The 19,289-nt window shown below is 51.7% G+C and overlaps 2 protein-coding genes across 4 annotated transcripts in view; one reads left to right on the top strand and one right to left on the bottom strand.

Moving 5' to 3' along the window:
* CCDC148 (coiled-coil domain containing 148) overlaps nt 1-3,805 on the bottom strand; it is a 52,954-nt gene extending 49,149 nt beyond the window's left edge. The window contains exon 1 of the mRNA XM_065841247.2: nt 3,646-3,805. The gene's annotated coding sequence lies outside the window, so the exon portion shown is untranslated. The remainder of the gene's footprint in view (nt 1-3,645) is intronic.
* A 190-nt stretch (nt 3,806-3,995) lies between these two features.
* The window catches only part of PKP4 (plakophilin 4), a 72,436-nt gene continuing 57,142 nt past the window's right edge, over nt 3,996-19,289 (top strand). For all 3 annotated transcript variants that reach the window (XM_065840773.2, XM_071810640.1, XM_065840772.2), the window contains exon 1: nt 3,996-4,136. The gene's annotated coding sequence lies outside the window, so the exon portion shown is untranslated. The remainder of the gene's footprint in view (nt 4,137-19,289) is intronic.

Here is a 19,289-nt window from a genome sequence, read left to right as displayed (position 1 = left end):
GACACGGGCAGGAGGGACAGATAATTCACGTGATTTAGAAGCCACTGCGGGTTATTTTGTCAGCAGAACCAGTATCATTTTGTACAGCTTTTGCCAGTTGAGCAAATCCACAGAGTTGTGTGCGGGGAAGCATTTGGCACACCTGTGCTTTAAATTAATGCATGACGTTGTCTGACATCCTGCTGCAAAAACCAAAGCATGCTTCTCTGAAGCATCTCATTTACAACCCTTGGAAATGTACAGTCCATAAATAAGAACCAAACGTCTTTTTGCATATATGTTCTTCATTGCCTTCTTATTAAAATTGAAGGCTACTATCTGAAAATTTAAGTTCCTGTGAAAACCCTCACTGAAAGAGAAAAATGTTAGTCCACCCTACTCAGAAATACACCTTCTGTTAGGTGCACACCTCCCCAGTTCAACAACAACAAAGCAGAACATTAATTTAACTTGGTTTAAAAAGCAGTAACAGTTTCCAAATTACCAAAGCCAATTGTATCACGATAGACTGAGTTGCCATGACATCAACACATGGCTTGCAGTAACTTTTGAAATCAGACCGTAGGTTTTAACGGGGGCAGAAACCACCCCCCATCTAAACCGTTTCCCCTGTGCCCGCTGCACAGCCGCCCCAGGTTCCTTGGCCTGCAGAGAGCACCACGCTCTGCTCCTGTGGTTTCTTTCCAAACCTTTGTAATTTCAGCACCTGTAGGAAATCACAGATAAAACAGGTAGCACTGAACAGTTTCCAGAAAAAGAGAAACAAAGGCAACAGTGGTTTTGGGAATGGTATTTATCTTTATAACCCGCGTTTCCAAGGACCCAGCATTCTGCGCAACAGTTACCACTTTCTCGCCACATGTTTACACCCAATGGGAAAACCGAGGTAATCTTGCAACCAGAGAAATTGTACCGAACTTCAGGATCGGCGTGCCAGTCCTGCAAGGAACATCTGCGCGATGTTAGAGAAGAAAATCCAATTTGGATTAATTTCAGAATAGATTAAATGAAGCAAAACAACATATTAATGACTCGAAATACTGAAGGAGCACAGCAGCAACAAAACAACCAGCAAACACCCACTAACTAAATTGCTCGTCTAAAAAGCTGGAAAGGAGCACAATCATTTTAAGACATCCCATTTAAGGCTCATAAGAAACCAGGAAGGCTCAGAAGGAAACCATGTCTCATGAGATTTTTATAAGGTCTGCAAACATAATGGAGTCAGTGCTTGCTGAATGATGCTGAGAACGAAAACCAAAGATCATCTTACTTTCAAGTCACTGCCTGGAAAAGGTAAACAGAAAGAAACAGTACTTGCTTGTTGCTGATCCTAAAATTGATACAGGGGTTTAAACATGTATTTGATGAAGGCTATTATCAACCAGCGGAATAAGAAGTCAAAAGAATCACTACAGCGTGCAGCTTTCTATGGGGAGGGTGCCTTTCCATAACATATTTTGTCCCTATTGGGCTCAGTACAGGGGCAATTGGGTGAGAATCGATGGCCTGGGACAGGCTGCAGTCTAATTAGATAATGTACTGGCTGCTCTCCCTGCCAAAGCAAATTTTAAAAGCTATGACTGTATGACTAATACCAACTAGAGTGAAATAGCTGTTCTTCACTGATGTTCAATATATTTGCAAATCTGATGGGACCTCAAAATATTTTTAATTCTTTATACTTCTATTGTGCCAAAACAAACTGGCTCAAGATCACTCTCTCCTCCCCACCGCTATTCCTTCCCCTTCCCCATCCTGCTCCCGTGGAGTCCAGCACAGAGCCCTGCAGCGCGGGGCTCCGCGGGGATCCAGGGCACCAGGAACAGCCTGTTCCAAACCTGGCCAAGGTCACAGCCACCCCCGCAGCCCCCAGCCGGAGGGCCTGGAGATGGCACCGTGCCCCCCGCCGCGTCCCGTGCCCCTGCAGCACAGCAACACCCAGCAGCAGGGGCAAGGAAGCAGCTGCCTTTTCCCCCAGCTGTGCGGCTGTGGAAATTAAGACAACGGACCCATATCCAAAGCACAGGTGAAAACCCATTATGGCTGATATGAAGTTGATTTAATTAACACAGTACACCTTTGGTAAAAGCAACCTTGCAACCAATGGAAGTCATTGCGCCCACAGGTTCTGTGCTTTCTCCTCCCTTTACTTATCCTGACTTCACATTTTATTTTTCCTTCTTTCTTGCTCTCCAGTCTTGTTTGACCCTTCCCGTGCTTATTTTACCCTTGTTACTCCTTGTTTTACTAAGTTTCTGCTATTATTTCTCTGGACTCTGGTTTCCTAGAAGGAGGTTCTGGTTTGGTAACATTTTATATCCACTTAACACAGCATGAATCATGAGATTTTCAGGACAGTGAGGAATCAGGACCCCTGTTTACATCTGCCAGGTGTTTTCCATTTGGCATATGATCATACGGTAAGAGTTCCTACTGTATTAATCCATACAAATTGCAACAAATATTAGAGAAGTTAAAATTATATCAATAACCTACCTAGTTTCCAGCATAGCAACTACATTCCAAGTGGGAAATTAAAAGAAGGGACTATCCGAATCCTGAGTTTATAGGTGACTCCCCCTGTTCAGCTTCCCCTTACTTGTTATCTGCAGTTCTTGTCTGAACAGAGAGTAAGGACACAGTTCTACCTGCAGTGCCAGCTCTTACTAAACCACATCAGCGTTATCACATGTCCGTATGTCCACACAGAAATATGGTACCTCCCATTGCACGCTGACCTGGAGAACCAACCCAGATGGAAAAAACAGCACCAGTAAAAGTGCAGGTACCATTTCCATGTTAGTTTTCAGCAGGATTCCTACACAGTCTGCATCAATGCAACAGGGGAAGGGGTTTAAGGAGACAACCTCTTAAGACAGCACGGGCTGCCGAGTTACACCCCAAATCCAAGTCTGCCAAGAGGAGAACGTCTGGAGACGACTTAGTGCACCAGCCAAGTATCAGGAAAAGATAAAAGGCAAAAACATAACAGAGTAAAACGAGAACATATGCATTTCTGGGAAGATTCAAGCACCAAGCTAATCTTGCTTCTTTCAGCTGTTTACAGCATCATCCTCATACTGGTCAATGCAGCAGTGAGTGTCCCATCGCGGCTGTAAGAGCAGCGGGCTGGGGGAAACGGTACCGTCAGAAACCCCTGGGAAATGGGGAGGGTTTGAGTTTGGGACGGTCACATAACTCGAACACAGACCCTGTCATCCAAAACCCCTTTTGAAAGTGTCTTCAGACATACTGGATTTTCTCTGCTTCTATAACTCTTTACATCATAAATTTTATTAAGCCACTAGTAGAAGCTTCAAAACGGTGAGATTTTAAAACACTGTAGAAAGTGTTTTTCTGCTCTTTCACGAGCACCTCGACTCGACCCGCCAGGGTGTGAGCAGAGGGAAAGGCTGTAGGACCCGCACCCAGCACTCAGGGCTGGCTCCCAGCAGCCCGGGCCGCCCCAGCGCCGGTCACCGCTCTGCCGGCTCCTCCGGGGCAACGGCACCGCCCGGCAGCCCGCCTCGCCAGGGCGCCCGGCCGGCGGCAGGACCGCGCTGCCCCGCAGCGGCCATTTTGCAACCGGTTGCTCCAGCTACCTGCGCCCCGCCCGCTCCCGCGCCGCGAACGGACACTCACCGCGAGGAGGCTGGCGGGCTCCGCGGCGGCGCCGGAGGAGCCTCCCGGCCCCGCGGCTGGCTCGGGCAGGCGGCCGCGCCCAGCAGGCACCCCGGGCGGTGCGGAGCCCGCCGGACGGTGCGGAGCCGCCGGCCCCTGCGCACCGTTCCACCGCGAACCCCGCGCGGGGGAACGGCGGCGCCTCCCGCTCCGCCGTCTCATAGCATCAGTAACCATAGCAACCTCAAGTGCCGCCGCCATTGGCGGGTTTAACGCGAGGCAGTCACCAATGGGGTGCCGCCTTGAGCCGCGCCTGGCCAATGGGCGCGGCGCAGGGCAGGGCGCTGCGCTGACGTCACGAGCGGGGCGGAGCGAGGCCAGGCGGAGCGGGCGACGGTGCTCGGCGGCGCCGGCGCCTCCACCGCCACCATGGAGACCCCGGGCTAGGGCCGCTGCGGCCCGCCGGCGTTGAGCGGGGCCGGCCCGCCGCCCGCTGGCGCCTCCCTCCGCCGGTGAGTGTCCGAGGGCTGGGGAGGCCGTGGGCTGCCTGGGGCGCCGCGCGGATGAGGCGGGAGGCGCGGCGGAGCCCATCAGGGGCCCGGGGCAGCGGGGCCGATGAGCCGCCGCCTCGGGCGGACCCGCGCCCGGCTCGCCAGCGCCGCGCCCTCCCGCGCGGGCGAAGCACGGCGTGCCCTCCGCGCCGCCGCCGGTGCCAGCCGCGCCGCGCGGGCCCTGCGGGCGGAGCTGCCGCCGCCCGGCTCCTGCCCCGGGTTCCGGGCGGGCACCTGGGTGGCGGGGGCAGGAGCAGGAGCCCGGGGCGGGCGGGCGCCGTGGGGCAGGTGCGCGCGGGCCGGGAGCCGCAGCGGGGTACGGGGCGCGGAGCCCGGGCCCGCCGCCTCCAGCTCGGCTCGGCCGCTCCCTCCCGGCGCTCCGGCTTCCCGCGGCGGCGGGGCGAGCCCGTGCGGATGCGCAGCCCGCGGCCGCGCCGTAGGGCGCCGTGTGCGCGGGGCGGTGCGCGGCGCCGCGGGCGGGAGCGGCAGCCGCAACGGGCTGGGCCGCCCCGCCGGAGCGCACCCGCAGCGTCCGCGGCCGGGGGGCGCGGGGCGGAAAGTTCGGGGGCCCGCGGGCTGGCCGGGCCTGCGCTCCCGTCCGGCAGGGTCAGCGCGGCGGCCGCCGAGCCGGGCAGCACTGGGCCCGGTGCCGGCTGCCCCGTCTCTCCCGTGTCGGGCTCCTCGGGCCGCGTTCCCCCAGGAACACGGTGTTTCCGTACCGGGTGCCGGTGTCCCCGGTGCGAGGCGGGCTCACGGCGCTTCGTTCCCCGAGCGTGGTTTACTGTGAGAACGGCTGTTCACCTCTGTGTGACCGCGGGGTGCGCCGGGGCGTCTCTGCCCGCGCACGGGGAGCGCCGCTGGTGCAGCCGGCAACTTTGTGCAGTTCCCCCCGCTCCCCAGTGCTCAAAAAAAAAGAAAAATAGAAGAAAAGGAAACAAGCAGCAGAGCAGCGGCGCAGGAGCGCAGGAGCGCAGACACGGGTTGAGCGCGGCTGGTGGGTGTTGTGGTGTCTGGCCGTTCGCTGGCCGGGGGTTTGGGCTGGAGCAGACTGCCCAGCGCCCTCCGCAGTGCTCTGACCAGGGGATCCGCAGATACGAATCACTGAATGCAACTTCCATCTCTAGGGCTGGGACAGCTGGGAAATGAAGTCTTGAAGAATAAAATTATACTGATGCTGAACCTAGGCTGTTTCAGCAAAAGAATATATTCAGGTGATTGTAATTTCTGCAGAAGGTAGAAATACCAAATGCTACAGAAAAACAGTTTAGGAATTGAGCCGTCTCTGGTCCTGTTCCCCTCCTCGCTGGCTCCTGAGAGTGCATCATTACCTCTCTGAAGAACCGGCTGTTTCCAAAGGGCTGGTGTTTACCCTGTAGACCTTTGTACTTTTTTTTTCCCAATAACCTTCTGCTCCATGTTAATTTCACATTAGTCATTGCTTCAAGATCTGTCTGTTTGAAGGAAAAGGTGTGGTTGGATTAGCAGGAGCAATGTTTCATTAACCAGCTTTTCAGTTTTTTCAGCATTCTTATTCCTGATAGCTTGGAGTTTAGAGATTAGGAGACGACAGGGATGATAACATTTTCCCCTCTAACTAATAACTGTATTTTTGAGGTAAACGCTAAGTATTATCTACACTGATAGAAAAACATGGGAACCTACTAAATGCACTTGTTCAGTGTGTGGAGGTACGTTCATACAGACTCGTCTGTCACGTTTAAAATGGGAGGAGTGTGTTTTGGGGGCAAGAGCTCATTGTTGGCACTGACCTGCTCTAGTGTCTTGGTTCAATGCTACAATATGACATGCAAATGAATGTAACCTCTCCATGAAAAGACAGATTGCAATAACATTATTTTGTTTAAATTGCTTGTAAAGTGCTATATTGCTACTGAAATGAGTTGCTATTAATATTTTTAATTAAGGTAGAAGAGCTGATGGGCCTTTTCCAGTAAAAATTATGTCTTTTTTTCCTTTCATCTTGTTAGATGTTAGGGATAAATAGCAGTAATAGTAATAAAGGTTGTCCTATAAAACAGTTGGAGCAAGTTTCATGAGAGAGCAGTCGTCTGTAAAGGTGGAAGATTTGTTCTCATTTTTCTTAGAGATTCTGCAATATAACACATCTTTTGGTGTTTGTGTTTTCAATAGTAACACAGGGTCCTTTTCTGATGGACAGACTAATTCAGTCACACGATGCAAACAAGGAAAGTGATATTATACTTTTTTAATAGCAGCTTTATATGCTAGCAAAATAACATCTGTAATGTGTTTTGGGCTATTTTTATATTGAATGTGCTATGTAAAAATATTAGTAATCTTAATTAGTAAGCTGTGTCAGGTGTTTAGTATAGGAAATGTGCATGCACTGCAAGAGAAGCCTCACTGGAAGAAACACTGCATATTAAAACAGGAAACAAATAACTTTATACGCTTCCACTTGATGTAGGTTATTTGAATATATTTATAACAAAGGAAAGGCTGAAGCGGTTCCAAGATGTGCAACTCGGAGCACTGTCTTAATTTTTGTTTTCCTTGATCGTGGTGGTGAAAATGAGCAAGTTCTGCAAGCGTTTATCTGCTTATTTATTTGTCACAGGAATGCACTGACTAGTTTGGGCATTTCTGTGAGCTTAATGAAGTTGTTGTAACTATAACCAAGAATAATTTGGTTTATTACTAGAATGTAGTTATTGTAATATGATATAGAAAAGATACTTAAAAAGCAAGTAGACCTTGTGATACCTGTCTGGAAAAATTACATGTCAGCTTGTTATCAGACAAATTTATTTTGCTCTCATTGACTTTCTTCTTATTTTCAACCAAGCAGTGAGTGTAGGTCAGAACTGGGTTCTGCACTCCCCTAAAGCCGTTTACAACCTGGTTAACGAGCGCGGTCCCTGTGAGCAGAGAACTTTATGGGTAATACAGGAGGCTTGGGCTGGCGGTGGCGGGGAAGCCCAGTCCCAGCCTGGGCCCGCTGGGCTCGCCCTGCTGTCTGTGCGCTGTGGACTAACGAGCTCTGAACAGTAACTTCGTTAGCCAGGCTCCCTTTGGGAAAAACAACTTGCGGGAGTTGCTGCAGAAAGAGCAGGTTTTGCCGTCTCAAATAAACGCCGCGTGGGTAACTTGTGTTGGTGCAGTTCAGAGGTTTGGGTTAGGTTTGTGTGGGTTGTTTTCTCTAATGACAAGGAGACAGCAAATAGTTATGGATATGACAGGTACTGTCACTCCGAAAGTAATCTGAACTGGTTTCAACTTCACTAACTGGGGAGGGAAAAATACTGAGCTAGCGCAGCCAGAGCTGAGCTGGGCTTCTGGGCATGGCTTGTCAATATTGCTGCTGTTCTCATCCTGATTGCAAATATTGCTGACAACGAGGCAGCTCCAGCGCTAGTGAAGACAGAGTAAACACGGAGCAGGAGCTGAGCACGGCACCGGCACACTCGGTGGGAGCGCGGCACTGGCACGCTTGGTGGGAGCACAGCACCGGCACGCTTGGTGGGAGCGCGGCACGGGCACACTGGGTGGGAGCGCGGCACCGGCACGCTTGGTGGGAGCGCGGCACCGGCACGCTTGGTGGGAGCGCGGCACCGGCACGCTTGGTGGGAGCGCGGCACCAGCACGCTTGGTGGGAGCGCGGCACCAGCACGCTTGGTGGGAGCGCGGCACCGGCACTGCTGAGAGCTGAGCCTGGTCTGTGCACAGGGGATGCCCAAGGAAGGAGCGAGGGCAGCGGAGGCACCGCCAGTCCCAGCCCTCCTGGGCTGCTCAGCAGCTTCTCTGGGGCTCAGCTGTGCTTCCTAAGGCCTGAGGTATGTCTGGATACGTTGGAGAACTTTTCATGTCCTGTTTATCTAAACAGAATACTCATTTATTCTGTTTAGGGAAGGTTTGCCCAGGGAGGGAAGAGGTGGGTGAGAACAGCCAAAATCCACCTCTCGTGACCTTCCCGAAGTTGCTGCTTGCATAGAACAACCTGCCGGTTCAGATCTGTGTCTGGCAGCAGCGCTGGGACCTTTGCTCTCTCCCGCTCGCTGCCCTTGCGTCCCGCTGGCTCGTCTGCCGAGGCAGAGGGCAGACGTGTGTTCGGGCAGGAGGGAAGGACTCTCCAGTTTCGCAGTGAATTAATTTATTGCTTTTTTAATAATGAAACTCCCAACACTATCATCAGAAGGAAAAGCTGAGGCAGATCTTGGGATGGTATCTGGCAGAGGTTTGGCTGCTCTCCCAGCGCTCGGAGGTGGGAGGACGTGTCTGTCCAGTCCGGCGGTGACCAGGCTGGTGACTGCGGCACAGCTTGTCCTGGAGGCTGAGTCAGGCCTGGCTGAGTCGGGCCTGGCCGCCCGGCTTTGTGAGGCTCTGCTGGAGCCGCCCGTGCACACCTGGGCACAGGAGCCGGGAGCCCTGGTCCTGCCCGCCGCATCCGCCTGGCTCAGGCAAAGGGAGACAGCGTCGCTTTGGGAAAGGCAGCGAAAAACTGTTCTTAGTGTTTCAGTATTTTTAAACTAGACACATTTTTAACATAATTTTTTTTTTAAAGGCATAATTTTAATATACATGTGTTTTCCTCCTATCATCGCAATTTTAAGATGTTGTGGTAACAAAAGAAAAAGAAATGACTATTTTTCTCCATGGTCATCTCTTACATGTCTTCCACGTCCTTTTTCAATTGCATAGCATTTTACACAGTTCTTACCTAGCACTGGAAGTTGAAGAGCAGTCAGCTTCCTGTTTAATGCCTTTCAAATTTACTTTAAGTATGCCTTCATTTCAGTGGAGAAAACAAAACTGTGAGCTATTACTTTATTTGAGAGTGGTTGACCCGTTCTTCAAGGAATAATTAAAATGAAGACTTCCCCACCCCTCACCTCCCCTACGCAGTGAGGCCTTTTACTTATAAAATACTTGTGATCTCAGTGATCTAAGTGAAATGTAGGGGGTTTTGTGAACCTTAAATCAACACTATAGCTAATCCAATATTCTGATTGGTATTGTGAGGAATTCATTATTAAAGAGGAAAAAAGGAGTCTATTGTAAATGCTTTGAAGGCATACAAGCTGAAACTTGCTCTCTGCATCACAGCTCAATGGGGAGATAGTTGAAGTATTTACTGTTTATGCAACCGCGGGGTGGTAGTTGTGGGCAGTGAGTGAAATCACCCTTCAGCTGTTGGATGTGCCAGGCAGACGTGTGTACGTACTGCGTGGGGCGCGCAGTGGGCCAGCTTGGACTGCTCGGTGACTTTGTCCCCGTCCTGTGGAGAGCGCGTTGGGTCTGGGGTGTTTGGGGTGCGCTCCGGTGGGTCTGGGGTGTTTGGGGTGCGCTCCGGTGGGTCTGGGGTGTTTGGGGTGCGCTCCGGTGGGACGTGGCTCGGGAGGGGACACGTGCTGCTGCAGTGCTGTCCCTGGCTCCAGAGCCGCCCGAGCAGGAGCAGCGAGGGGACACCCAGGCCAGGAGTCACCAGGGACAGGGAGCAGCTGGGCTGGCTGCGGCCAGGGCTGCTTTTCCCAAACAAGGTTCAGCTGTCAGGAGACAGGGAAGAAGTGCTCACAGAAATCTGGATTTCTGTTTGTTTGTGTGGCTGCAGAAAACTTATCCTCACCCTCTTAACCATGGCACACAAGGGGTGTGGAAAGCCTGAGGCTGTACCTGTGCTGTACTTTGAGCACTTTTAAATAAAAGTTCCCAAAAGCCTTTGCATTACACTCGTTCAAATAGAGAGCACCCACTGCAGATCTTAATTCGCTTTAAATGATTTGAGTGATGCCATCTCTGCTGGAACACAAAGCCAGCAGGAGACAGCGCGTCGTGCGATTCTGCGCTGTTCCTGCCCAGAGCGGCAGGCGACGCAGCGCCCGGGGAAATCCTCCCGGCTCCCACACCTGCTTCGTCCTCCGGGCTGGCAGAACCTTCTGTGACTGTGCGACACGTGGGTCGAGTGTTTGTGCTTGTTACCGCGAAGGTAAATCCAGCTGGTGAACCCCGGGCTGTAGTGGCGGCTCCGCTGTGTATCCCTGTGGGACGGGGACAGGGCAGCAGAGCCCCCTGGGGAGCTCTTGGTTCTGACATGCTGACGCTAATATATCTTACTGATTATGCTGAGATTCAGTCCAATATCTCTCACTTCGTAGTGGCAGGTTTTGTAGTAACTCCAGTTTGAACAAAAAATCAAAATTCGCTGATCTCTGAAATAATTGCAGGTAAATGATAACCCCTTGACCTCTGTGTCAGTGTGACATGCTAAAAAGGAAGTGTTTCTTTCACAAAAATAAAACCAAGGTGTGTGTAACACAAGTGATTTCAAGGGCTTCTGCACCGGTGAAGTGCTGGAGTGTTGACCGGATTATCCGCGTGCAGGTGTCGGTGTGGCGCTGGTCACTGCCGCGTCCCGATTCCCACGCAGGTCTTGTGCTGTCTAAAGATCTTAGAAAGAGCGAATGTTTTTGTCTTGTTTTTGTTTAGGAACAAATTGCCACATTTTGTTATTAAGAAATAAGACAACAATATCAAAATGATAGCCTGTAATGAAAGGAGATGTCGTTTGTGCCTGATCTCCAAACTCGTGTTCCCTTTTATGAGGCCGAGGGAAATCTGTGCTCCATAGAGCTCACAGGCAGAAAGGCAAGAATAAAACACATGGAACAAGTGGAGGAGAAGAGACCAGGAATATGGGTTTTGTAGGATATACCTTCATCCAGGGTGCTTGTGATCCAGGAGGAATGCCGAGTTCTTGGTATATATTATTTGATGAAGCCTTAATTGAAGATATGCAGCAGAATTTGCCATCTGTGGCTGCTCTGTATCCTCCATATCAAGCTCAGTCCTCACAACTAACGTAATGAAAATAGCCAGTGCTGTATTTTAGCTGGAACAGAAAACATGGGCACGCGGGATGATCGATACAATGCTCGCTTGTTTCTGCGAGCGTGTTTGTATTTCAAACAAGAGATGAAGGAGCACTGAACCCCAGATTTCAGATGGGCTTGGAGGTGGGAGACGTGTCTGTTTTCTCGGTCCTATTTGGACTATTCAGTAAGGAAATTACTGAGTTTTCTCAGTTTTGCCATTGTTTCTTAGCATAAATCACAGCAACAGCATACACCGAGATGAGTAAGATTTCACTGTAATTACATATGTTATTTTCCAGAAGGTACTTTTAAAATAGAATTGGTTTATCATTCTTTACAGAAGAGAAAGAGGGACACAAAAACTGGTTCAGAGACCTGGAATATTTTAGGGAAGCTCAGAGGTTCTGGTGGGGGGCACTGCCTGTTGGGGGGGCTCGTTTCTTCAGGCTGCTGTGGTCAGTCTGCCGGTACTGAGACAGCTTCTTCACATTGTTGTGGAACACAGAGCTGACTTTTAAACAACAGGAGAAATTCACCGGGTCACGTCCTGAGGTGGAAATAAAATACATTGAAAAAAACCCAAACAAACAAAATCCAACCTGAACCAAACAAAATCCAACAAAAAACCAAACAAAATCCAACCCAAACGAACAAAACCCAGAGAACCAGCTCAGAGCCGAACAAGGGCAGCCCCCCGGTGTCCTGCCGCCCCAGGCGCTGCGTGTGCCCCGTGCCACCCGGCTCCGCGGGAGCGGGCAGAGCGTGGAGCCCCCACCGGGCTGGAGATGCACTCACAGTGCGGGAAAACAACGCTTTCCAGTAAACTTTGTGTATTCATTGGTGTTCATCATGGTGGTTTATGTCAGTTATACTGTAGCAGATATGAAAGAAGACACCTTAAATCACAGCTTATGTGTTTTAGGGAGCGTGTAGTTCGTAGGGTTTAGAAAGCCTTGACTTATTTGAACTTGAGCAAATGCTGTTTCAGTGATATAGTTAATTGTATTATTAGGCGTTGTGTTACTAAATTGTCTTGTATTACCAGTATGTGGATTTATTCTATAACATAAATGTTTATTAATATATTGCAGAAGCTTTGAAATTTGAACTAGAAATTGTTTTAGATAGCAAGGAAAACTCAAGTTATTGCAGTTTTCCCAGACTTTTCCCTTCATCTCAAAGCATCACAGGCATCATATTACAACAGAACAAAAATATTTTATTCTGGTAATATTCCAGATAATTTTTATTCCAGAAAGCTGAAAATAATGCTTTGTGTATAGCATTGCAGGCTGTTTGTGATTTCCACATGTTCAAATTCTGTGTTTCAATAAGAGCCGCTGATTGAAAGCTCGTTTCTGGGTTACTTGGTCCTGTGTGCACGTCTCTGCAGATTGAAATGGTTGATGGAGAAATACCCGGTTGGTAGACCAGTTAATTTCTGTGCACCTGTGATGTCGCGATGCATCGATACAAATAACGCGGATATCGCGTTGTCACCCGTACAAACAGTTGTGCAGCAGGTGGGTTGGACGGCTGTTCTGGTGGCTCTGTTGCGCTCCCCATGCTCGGGCTCGTTTCCTGGTGCTCACTGCATAACGTCCTTCTCCATGGACGGTTCTCGACCTCGCCTGTTGTGAAAACAAAGATCTTGCTATGCAGACGCTTTCTGCGATGGGAGGTGTGAACACTCCGTTTTCCATGTGAACAGAAGCCGTGACTGATGGTGCCTGAGCACAAAGTCATTGTGTGGAAACTCGTGGCAGCATCTCCTTCAGCCGCGTTTATCGTCAGAACAGCTCAGAAATGTCGTCCTACAGTCCAACGCGTTCTCGTACACAAGTCTTTTGTTACAGAATCAACACTAAGCGTGTAACTTCTTCAATATCTCATGCGTCCCCTGAACGAATGTTTGGTTCTGTGTGATCTTGGGGAAGCGTTTTCCCCCGGGTTCACTGGAACGAGCGGCGGTTGGTAAATCCCGACGCTGTTGTCTGGGTGGCAAACAGCCCTGCCTGCTCCGGCCGTGCTCTGGCAGTACGTGATGTGTCTGCGTCCCCCCAGCCTCGCCGTAAAAACAGCAGAAGGAGACGCAGTGGCTTGAGCTGATTGTTTTCAAGTGCCAATTTGTACCTTTAGACGTGGTGGAACCTGAGTGCGTGACTCTCAAAATCCAGTGGACGTCCAGACGTATTTGACATTGTTAGAGCACTATGGGTAGATGCTAAATGTAGTAATAGCTTTGATTATTAATGAGTTCAGCTACTGTATGGGGATATTTATGTATATTTTATTCAAGAGCCCTAATTAAAATGACCCTACCACAGGAGGAAAGCAAGGAAGCAAATCCCCTTGGTTTGACGGTAACGTTTTGCAGTTGCAGAGCAGCCGGCAGGATGTGACTCAGAGCAGTGCTGGGCGCAGCCCGGGCTGGAGGAGCGGCTGCCCTGCTCCCTTCGCTCTGAGCCTGCGCTGCGCTGGGCTTCCCTGTGGCAGACGGGGTTTTATTTGTATACCCGTGTGCCCTTCTGCCATGAGAAAAAATAAATTGGATGTGCTGATATGATAGGAATCCAGTCGAAGGATCCTAACAGTGCAATTACAACTGTGCGGAAAATAGCCACAAATAATTGTATTCTCAGGTATATTTTTTCACTTTTCCAGGATGTTTATTAGATTGAGAAGTTCCCCCATTTATATTTTTAGAGATCAATTTCTTTATTGTCATTTAAGACCTATTTGGTCCTCTTTCAAACATGTCCTTATCCTCTTTTTTACCCCCAAGCATGCACAGAAAACGATGTCTCCTCAGTCTGTTTTGTGGGGTTTCTGCCTGTCCAGAGGAAGGTTTGGTCCATTTATTATCATGACAGCCTTTTAATTCAGTCAGACCAGCACAACCAGCTGCAGATGTGAGAAACAAGACCTGTGCCAGACTCCGGGTGAATCTGTGTTCCATTAGAATGGAAGCAATACTTTGGAGCTGTGTATTTTTGGTGTATTCTGGCAGGGGCCATGGCCACCTCCCGGGAGCAGCCAGCGCGTCCGTGCTCTGCTCCCCGGGCGATCTGCGGGATGAGCTCGGTGTCTGTCACCCAAACCCGTGGGTCCCCCTGTGCGGCGTGGCCGAGGACAGCGGCAGGGTCAGCTCCCTGAGCTCGATAAGGAGCCTTCTCCATGCCCCCCGGACCCCACGGCTCTGGAGACGTGTGAAGGCCGGTTGTTCTGACGATGTTCAATGCGATCAGTCACAAGAGAATTCCTGCTGGAGGAACTCCTTACCAGATAGAGCTTCTCATTAACACTGCTTTTTTGTGTTCCTCCCCACAAACAGGCTGAATACAAAACCATGACCATTTTCAAATAGAGACCACATGAGGTTATTCTGTCTTGTGCACCTGGTAGAGTATTACCTGGCCATGTTTTCTCTACAAACAAGTGTTTTTGTTACTCTTGGAATTTCTTTGCTGCACTAGCAAGTCTTGTTTGGCTTGTCTGTGACTTTCACGTAATTCCATTAATATTTGACTTGGAAAACAAGACAACAGTTTTCAAAATCCATGGCTGTGTAGCTATGTCCTCTGCCCTTAGGGTGCTCTACTTTTCCCCTCAGATCTCTTTTCAGGTTTGCTTCCCCGATAAGGAGTGCTTAGTTGGCCGAGGTGCGCGCTGCGTGAAGCCGTGCGTCCTGCCCTGCGCCGCTGCGCACAGAGATGCGCCTGGGAGCACCGGCGCCGGCAGCGCTGCTGAGCTCCGCTGCTGGATCCCACCGCCCTGCTTTCTGTTTCATAAGATCTGTTCTTCCCAAATTGATGGCTCCAGTCATGGGTCTGCCTACTTAAATTATCCTTTCATTTAAAATTTAAATCAATCCATAACAATGCGCTCCATGGCTATTTCAGCAACAGGTTTTTTTTCTGTTCTAACTTCAGGCTCGGGTTTGTTGAGCATGTCATCTTCTATGTGGGTTTAATTGCTCTTTCGTCACCATGTCCATGAAATGAATACCTGTGCCCTATCATTATGATGATTAATCATGCGTTAGTCAATGTCTGGCAAAGGTAGGTCTTCTAGGACCAAGTTTCCAGTGGCATTTGTTTCCCGTGGAGTTTCCCCACCGAAGTTTGCGTGGCCACTGCCCGCAGCGACCCCTCTCTGCTGTTGGAGATGCGCGGAAAGCTGCGAATGGTTATGCCGTAAGCTCTGCGCTTTTCACAGAAGGAACAGCGGTTCGAGAATGGCCGCTGTCCAGAGAGATGGCTTCTCTCGGAAGGTGAAAGCCGGTAACCTGGCTGTTCCCATCTTTTGAATTTTGCTTGGGTCTGTGGGTCTTACAGTTCATCAATGGATTGAGTTGATAACTAATAAACTGGAAATATCAGAAAAGTCTTTTGCGAAGATACCGAATCAGTAGTTTATTAAGGAAGGCTTTTTTTGTTGAAAGTTGGTAGCTTTGAGCATGCTACACTTGGCATGGACACAAACCTTTCCATGCTTTGCAAATAGGTCATCGGTGAGGCTGGATCATTGGTTCTTCAGAATTCGGTGTCAAACCTGAAGTTCATCCTGCCGTTCCAGTAAACACACTGTTTGAAGTTCATGAAGACTTATTTGGGGATAATGAGGTCTAAAGGCTCAACCCACCCCTCTGATGTGTCAGCTGGTGACAAGTGTGGAACAAGCAGCCAACCTCGTGTCTGAGCTTTGTCCCGTGCCGGTTCTGCTACATTTTCCTTTGTTTAAGTGCTTTGTATTTCTAATGCCTGTTGAGGACAGTGGTGATGGTGGTGACCTCGGTTTTGAAAGAACTTCAGGCTGGCTCCTCCAAGATGAGGGTTGGCTGGCATCGCTCTGAGCCCTGAAGCACAGGCGTGCCGTGCCGTGGCTGCGCTGGCGGTGCCGTGGCTGCGCTGGCGGTGCCGTGGCTGCGCTGGCGGTGCCGTGGCTGCGCTGGCGGTGCCGTGGCTGCGCTGGCGGTGCCGTGGCTGCGCTGGCGGTGCCGTGGCTGCGCTGGCGGTGCCGTGGCTGCGCTGGCGGTGCCGTGGCTGCGCTGGCGGTGCCGTGGCTGCGCTGGCGGTGCCGTGGCTGCGCTGGCGGTGCCGTGGCTGCGCTGGCGGTGCCGTGGCTGCGCTGGCGGTGCCGTGGCTGCGCTGGCGGTGCCGTGGCTGCGCTGGCGGTGCCGTGGCTGCGCTGGCGGTGCCGTGGCTGCGCTGGCGGTGCCGTGGCTGCGCTGGCGGTGCCGTGGCTGCGCTGGCGGTGCGGCAGCTCCCCTGACTGTGCCGTGGCTGCGCTGGTGGTGCCGTGGCTGCGCTGGTGGTGCCGCAGCTCCCCTGACTGTGCCGTGGCTGCACTGGCGGTGTGGCAGCTCCCCTGACTGTGCCGTGGCTGCACTGGTGGTGCCATGGCTGCGCTGGCGGTGCGGCAGCTCCCCTGGCTGTGCCGTGGCTGCGCTGGTGGTGCCGTGGCTGTGCTCCCCTCCTGTGCCAAGTGCTGTCCCTGGCACTGGTGGTGCTGTGGCTCCCCTGACCATGCCGTGGCTGCCCTGGCAGTGCGGTGGCTGCACTCCCCTGCTGTGCCAGGCGCTGTCCCTGGCAGTGCTGTGACCATGCTCCCCTGCTGTGCCAAGTGCTGTCCCTGGCGCTGGTGGTTCCATGGCGGTGCGGTGGCCGTGCTGGCGGTGCCGTGGCTACGCTCCCCTGCTGTGCCAGGCGCTGTCCCTGGCGGTGCCGTGGCCATGCTGGCAGTGTGGTGGCCGCACTGGCGGTGCCATGGCTGTGCTCCCCTGCTGTGCCAGGCGCTGTCTGCGGCGCTGGCAGTGCGGTGGCTGTGCCGGCAGTGCGGTGGCTGTGCTGGCAGTGTGGTGGCCACACTCCCCCGCTGTGCCGGGCGCTGTCCCTGGCGCCGGCAGTGCAGTGGCGGTGCCGGCGGTGCGGTGGCGGTGCCGGCAGTGCGGTGGCTGTGCCGGCAGTGCGGTGGCCGCGCTCCCCTGCTGTGCCGGGCGCTGTCCCTGGCGCTGGCGGTGCCGGGGCAGTGGGCGGGCAGGCCGTTCCTGCTGGCAGCAGCCGGGCTGTCCTGGGCTGGGTACCGCCCTGGCGCGGTTCCCGTGTCTGTGTCACCACAGCCGACACTGCCACGTCCCGCTCGGCTGAGGACAGCAGCTCTCCAGGCCACACGGGCTCCTTGCTCCAGCAGTTCGGTTGCCGGTAAATGCTGCCTTTTAAGGTGGCTGTAAATGACAAGCAAAGGGACTTCTGGCTGATTCTGTGTATCCGACAAAACTGGGCACATCCTTCCTGCGGCTCCACGAGAGGATGTTGACAAGCAGCAGCATCGGTATTGAAACCGGATAAAAATGGGACAAGGTAGAATGTGAGCGTGTGTGTTTCCCTTCCCGTATTTGGACATGTTGATCCGAGTCTGCATTAACAGCCTCGCTGAAGTCTATTTTTAAAACATATACAAAAAGGTTTGAACAGTGTTCACTAGAAGGTGTGTTGGGAGTTGTTTGGGGTTAACCAACAGCACTACTGCAGAGAAACAAGTTACAAACTGCATTTGCCATTGTAAGGAAGACATTTCTTTAAAAATCTTATTGAAGAAATCATTCTATGCAGACTGTACTATGTGGACATTTTAAATTCAGTTTTTATTGTGCTTTTGTTTGTCAAAAGAAGTGGAGCGTTACATGCTTCCCTTAAATAAGACAAGTGCAAGGTGGATTTTGGAGCCCATTCTTGCCCCTCCTTTGCTGGGCATGTTAACATTGCCCTGGCACTTGTCTGGTGGCAGGAGAACTGAACTAACACAGAATGCCCTAGGCAAACGTCAGAAGAAAAACCAAGAAGAGGTTAAACCCTCTTCTGTGCCTTTGTGGAAAAGCTCAGCTTAAAAATGTTTGGATTTGAAGTGGGGTCTCTCACAAATAGAAAGGCAAAAAGTGCAATTGGGTCCATAGGTATCCTGTTAGCAGCGGTGATTTATCCCGCCGTGCGGGATGTTGAAAAGATAACTAGCAACCGACAGCACCTTGCTGAAATGTCTCGTTTCGAGAGAGCACAAGTGACCTGTGTAACAAATATTCTCCTTTCCCGTGGCATGGCAATAACCGTGTTTCTGGCCGTTCCCCTTCAGCCGGGTTGTGTCCTGCTCACAGCAATACGGGTGTTTCTGGCCACTCCCCTTCAGCCGGTCTCGCTGTTCTCAGCCGGGCTGTGTCCTGCTCACAGCAATACGGGTGTTTCTGGCCACTCCCCTTCAGCCGGTCTCGCTGTTCTCAGCCGGGCTGTGTCCTGCTCACAGCAATACGGGTGTTTCTGGCCGTTCCCCTTCAGCCGGTCTCACTCGCTGTTCTCAGCCGGGCTGTGTCCTGCTCACAGCAATACGGGTGTTTCTGGCCGTTCCCCTTCAGCCGGTCTCACTGTTCTCAGCCGGGCTGTGTCCTGCTCACAGCAATACGGGTGTTTCTGGCCTTTCCCCTTCAGCCGGTCTCGCTGTTCTCTGCTGGGCTGTGTCCTGCTCACAGCAATACGGGTGTTTCTGGCCGTTCCCCTTCAGCCGATCTCGCTGTTCTCAGCCGGGCTGTGTCCTGCTCACAGCAATACGGGTGTTTCTGGCCTTTCCCCTTCAGCCGGTCTCACTGTTCTCAGCCGGGCTGTGTCCTGCTCACAGCAATACGGGTGTTTCTGGCCTTTCCCCTTCAGCCGGTCTCGCTGTTCTCAGCCGGGCTGTGTCCTGCTCACAGCAATACGGGTGTTTCTGGCCTTTCCCCGTCAGCCGGTCTCACTGTTCTCCACGGGGCTGTAGCGCTGCCCTCCCTGCCCTGGCCAGGCAGTGTCCCTCTCCCTGCTCCGCTCACACAGCTCCGGCGTCATCGGCTCGCTGAGATGTATAGATTTTTATGGACCTTAAGTAAGACATTCTAAAAATGGAAGGAGATGCCTCTAACTACAATGACTATGTAAGTGTTACGTGAAACAGCAACCTTGCAAGCTGCGTGAGCACATTCTTTTCTGCTGTTGTCATCCGTGAGTGTTTCCTGAGCTGTTACACGAGGTTTTCCCGGACTTGCACAGTGCAAGCAGGAGCAGGCTTTCTCTGCTCCAAAGTGGAAATCCCCTAAAACGGTACTTAATGCTTGTGCCTCTAAGACTTAAAATCATGTAATTTTTCAACTACTTGATGTTATTGAGAGGATTTGCTTTTGATAGACGTGTCTTAAACTCCTCATTTTAAGCTTTATGTTAAAGTACAGTGAAAATAACTG

The sequence above is a fragment of the Patagioenas fasciata genome, chromosome 7 (genome assembly GCF_037038585.1).
Source record: "Patagioenas fasciata isolate bPatFas1 chromosome 7, bPatFas1.hap1, whole genome shotgun sequence".
Taxonomy (NCBI): domain Eukaryota; kingdom Metazoa; phylum Chordata; class Aves; order Columbiformes; family Columbidae; genus Patagioenas; species Patagioenas fasciata.
The sequence above is the reverse complement of the archived record's forward strand: the minus strand, read 5'-3'. Positions and strand labels throughout refer to the sequence as shown.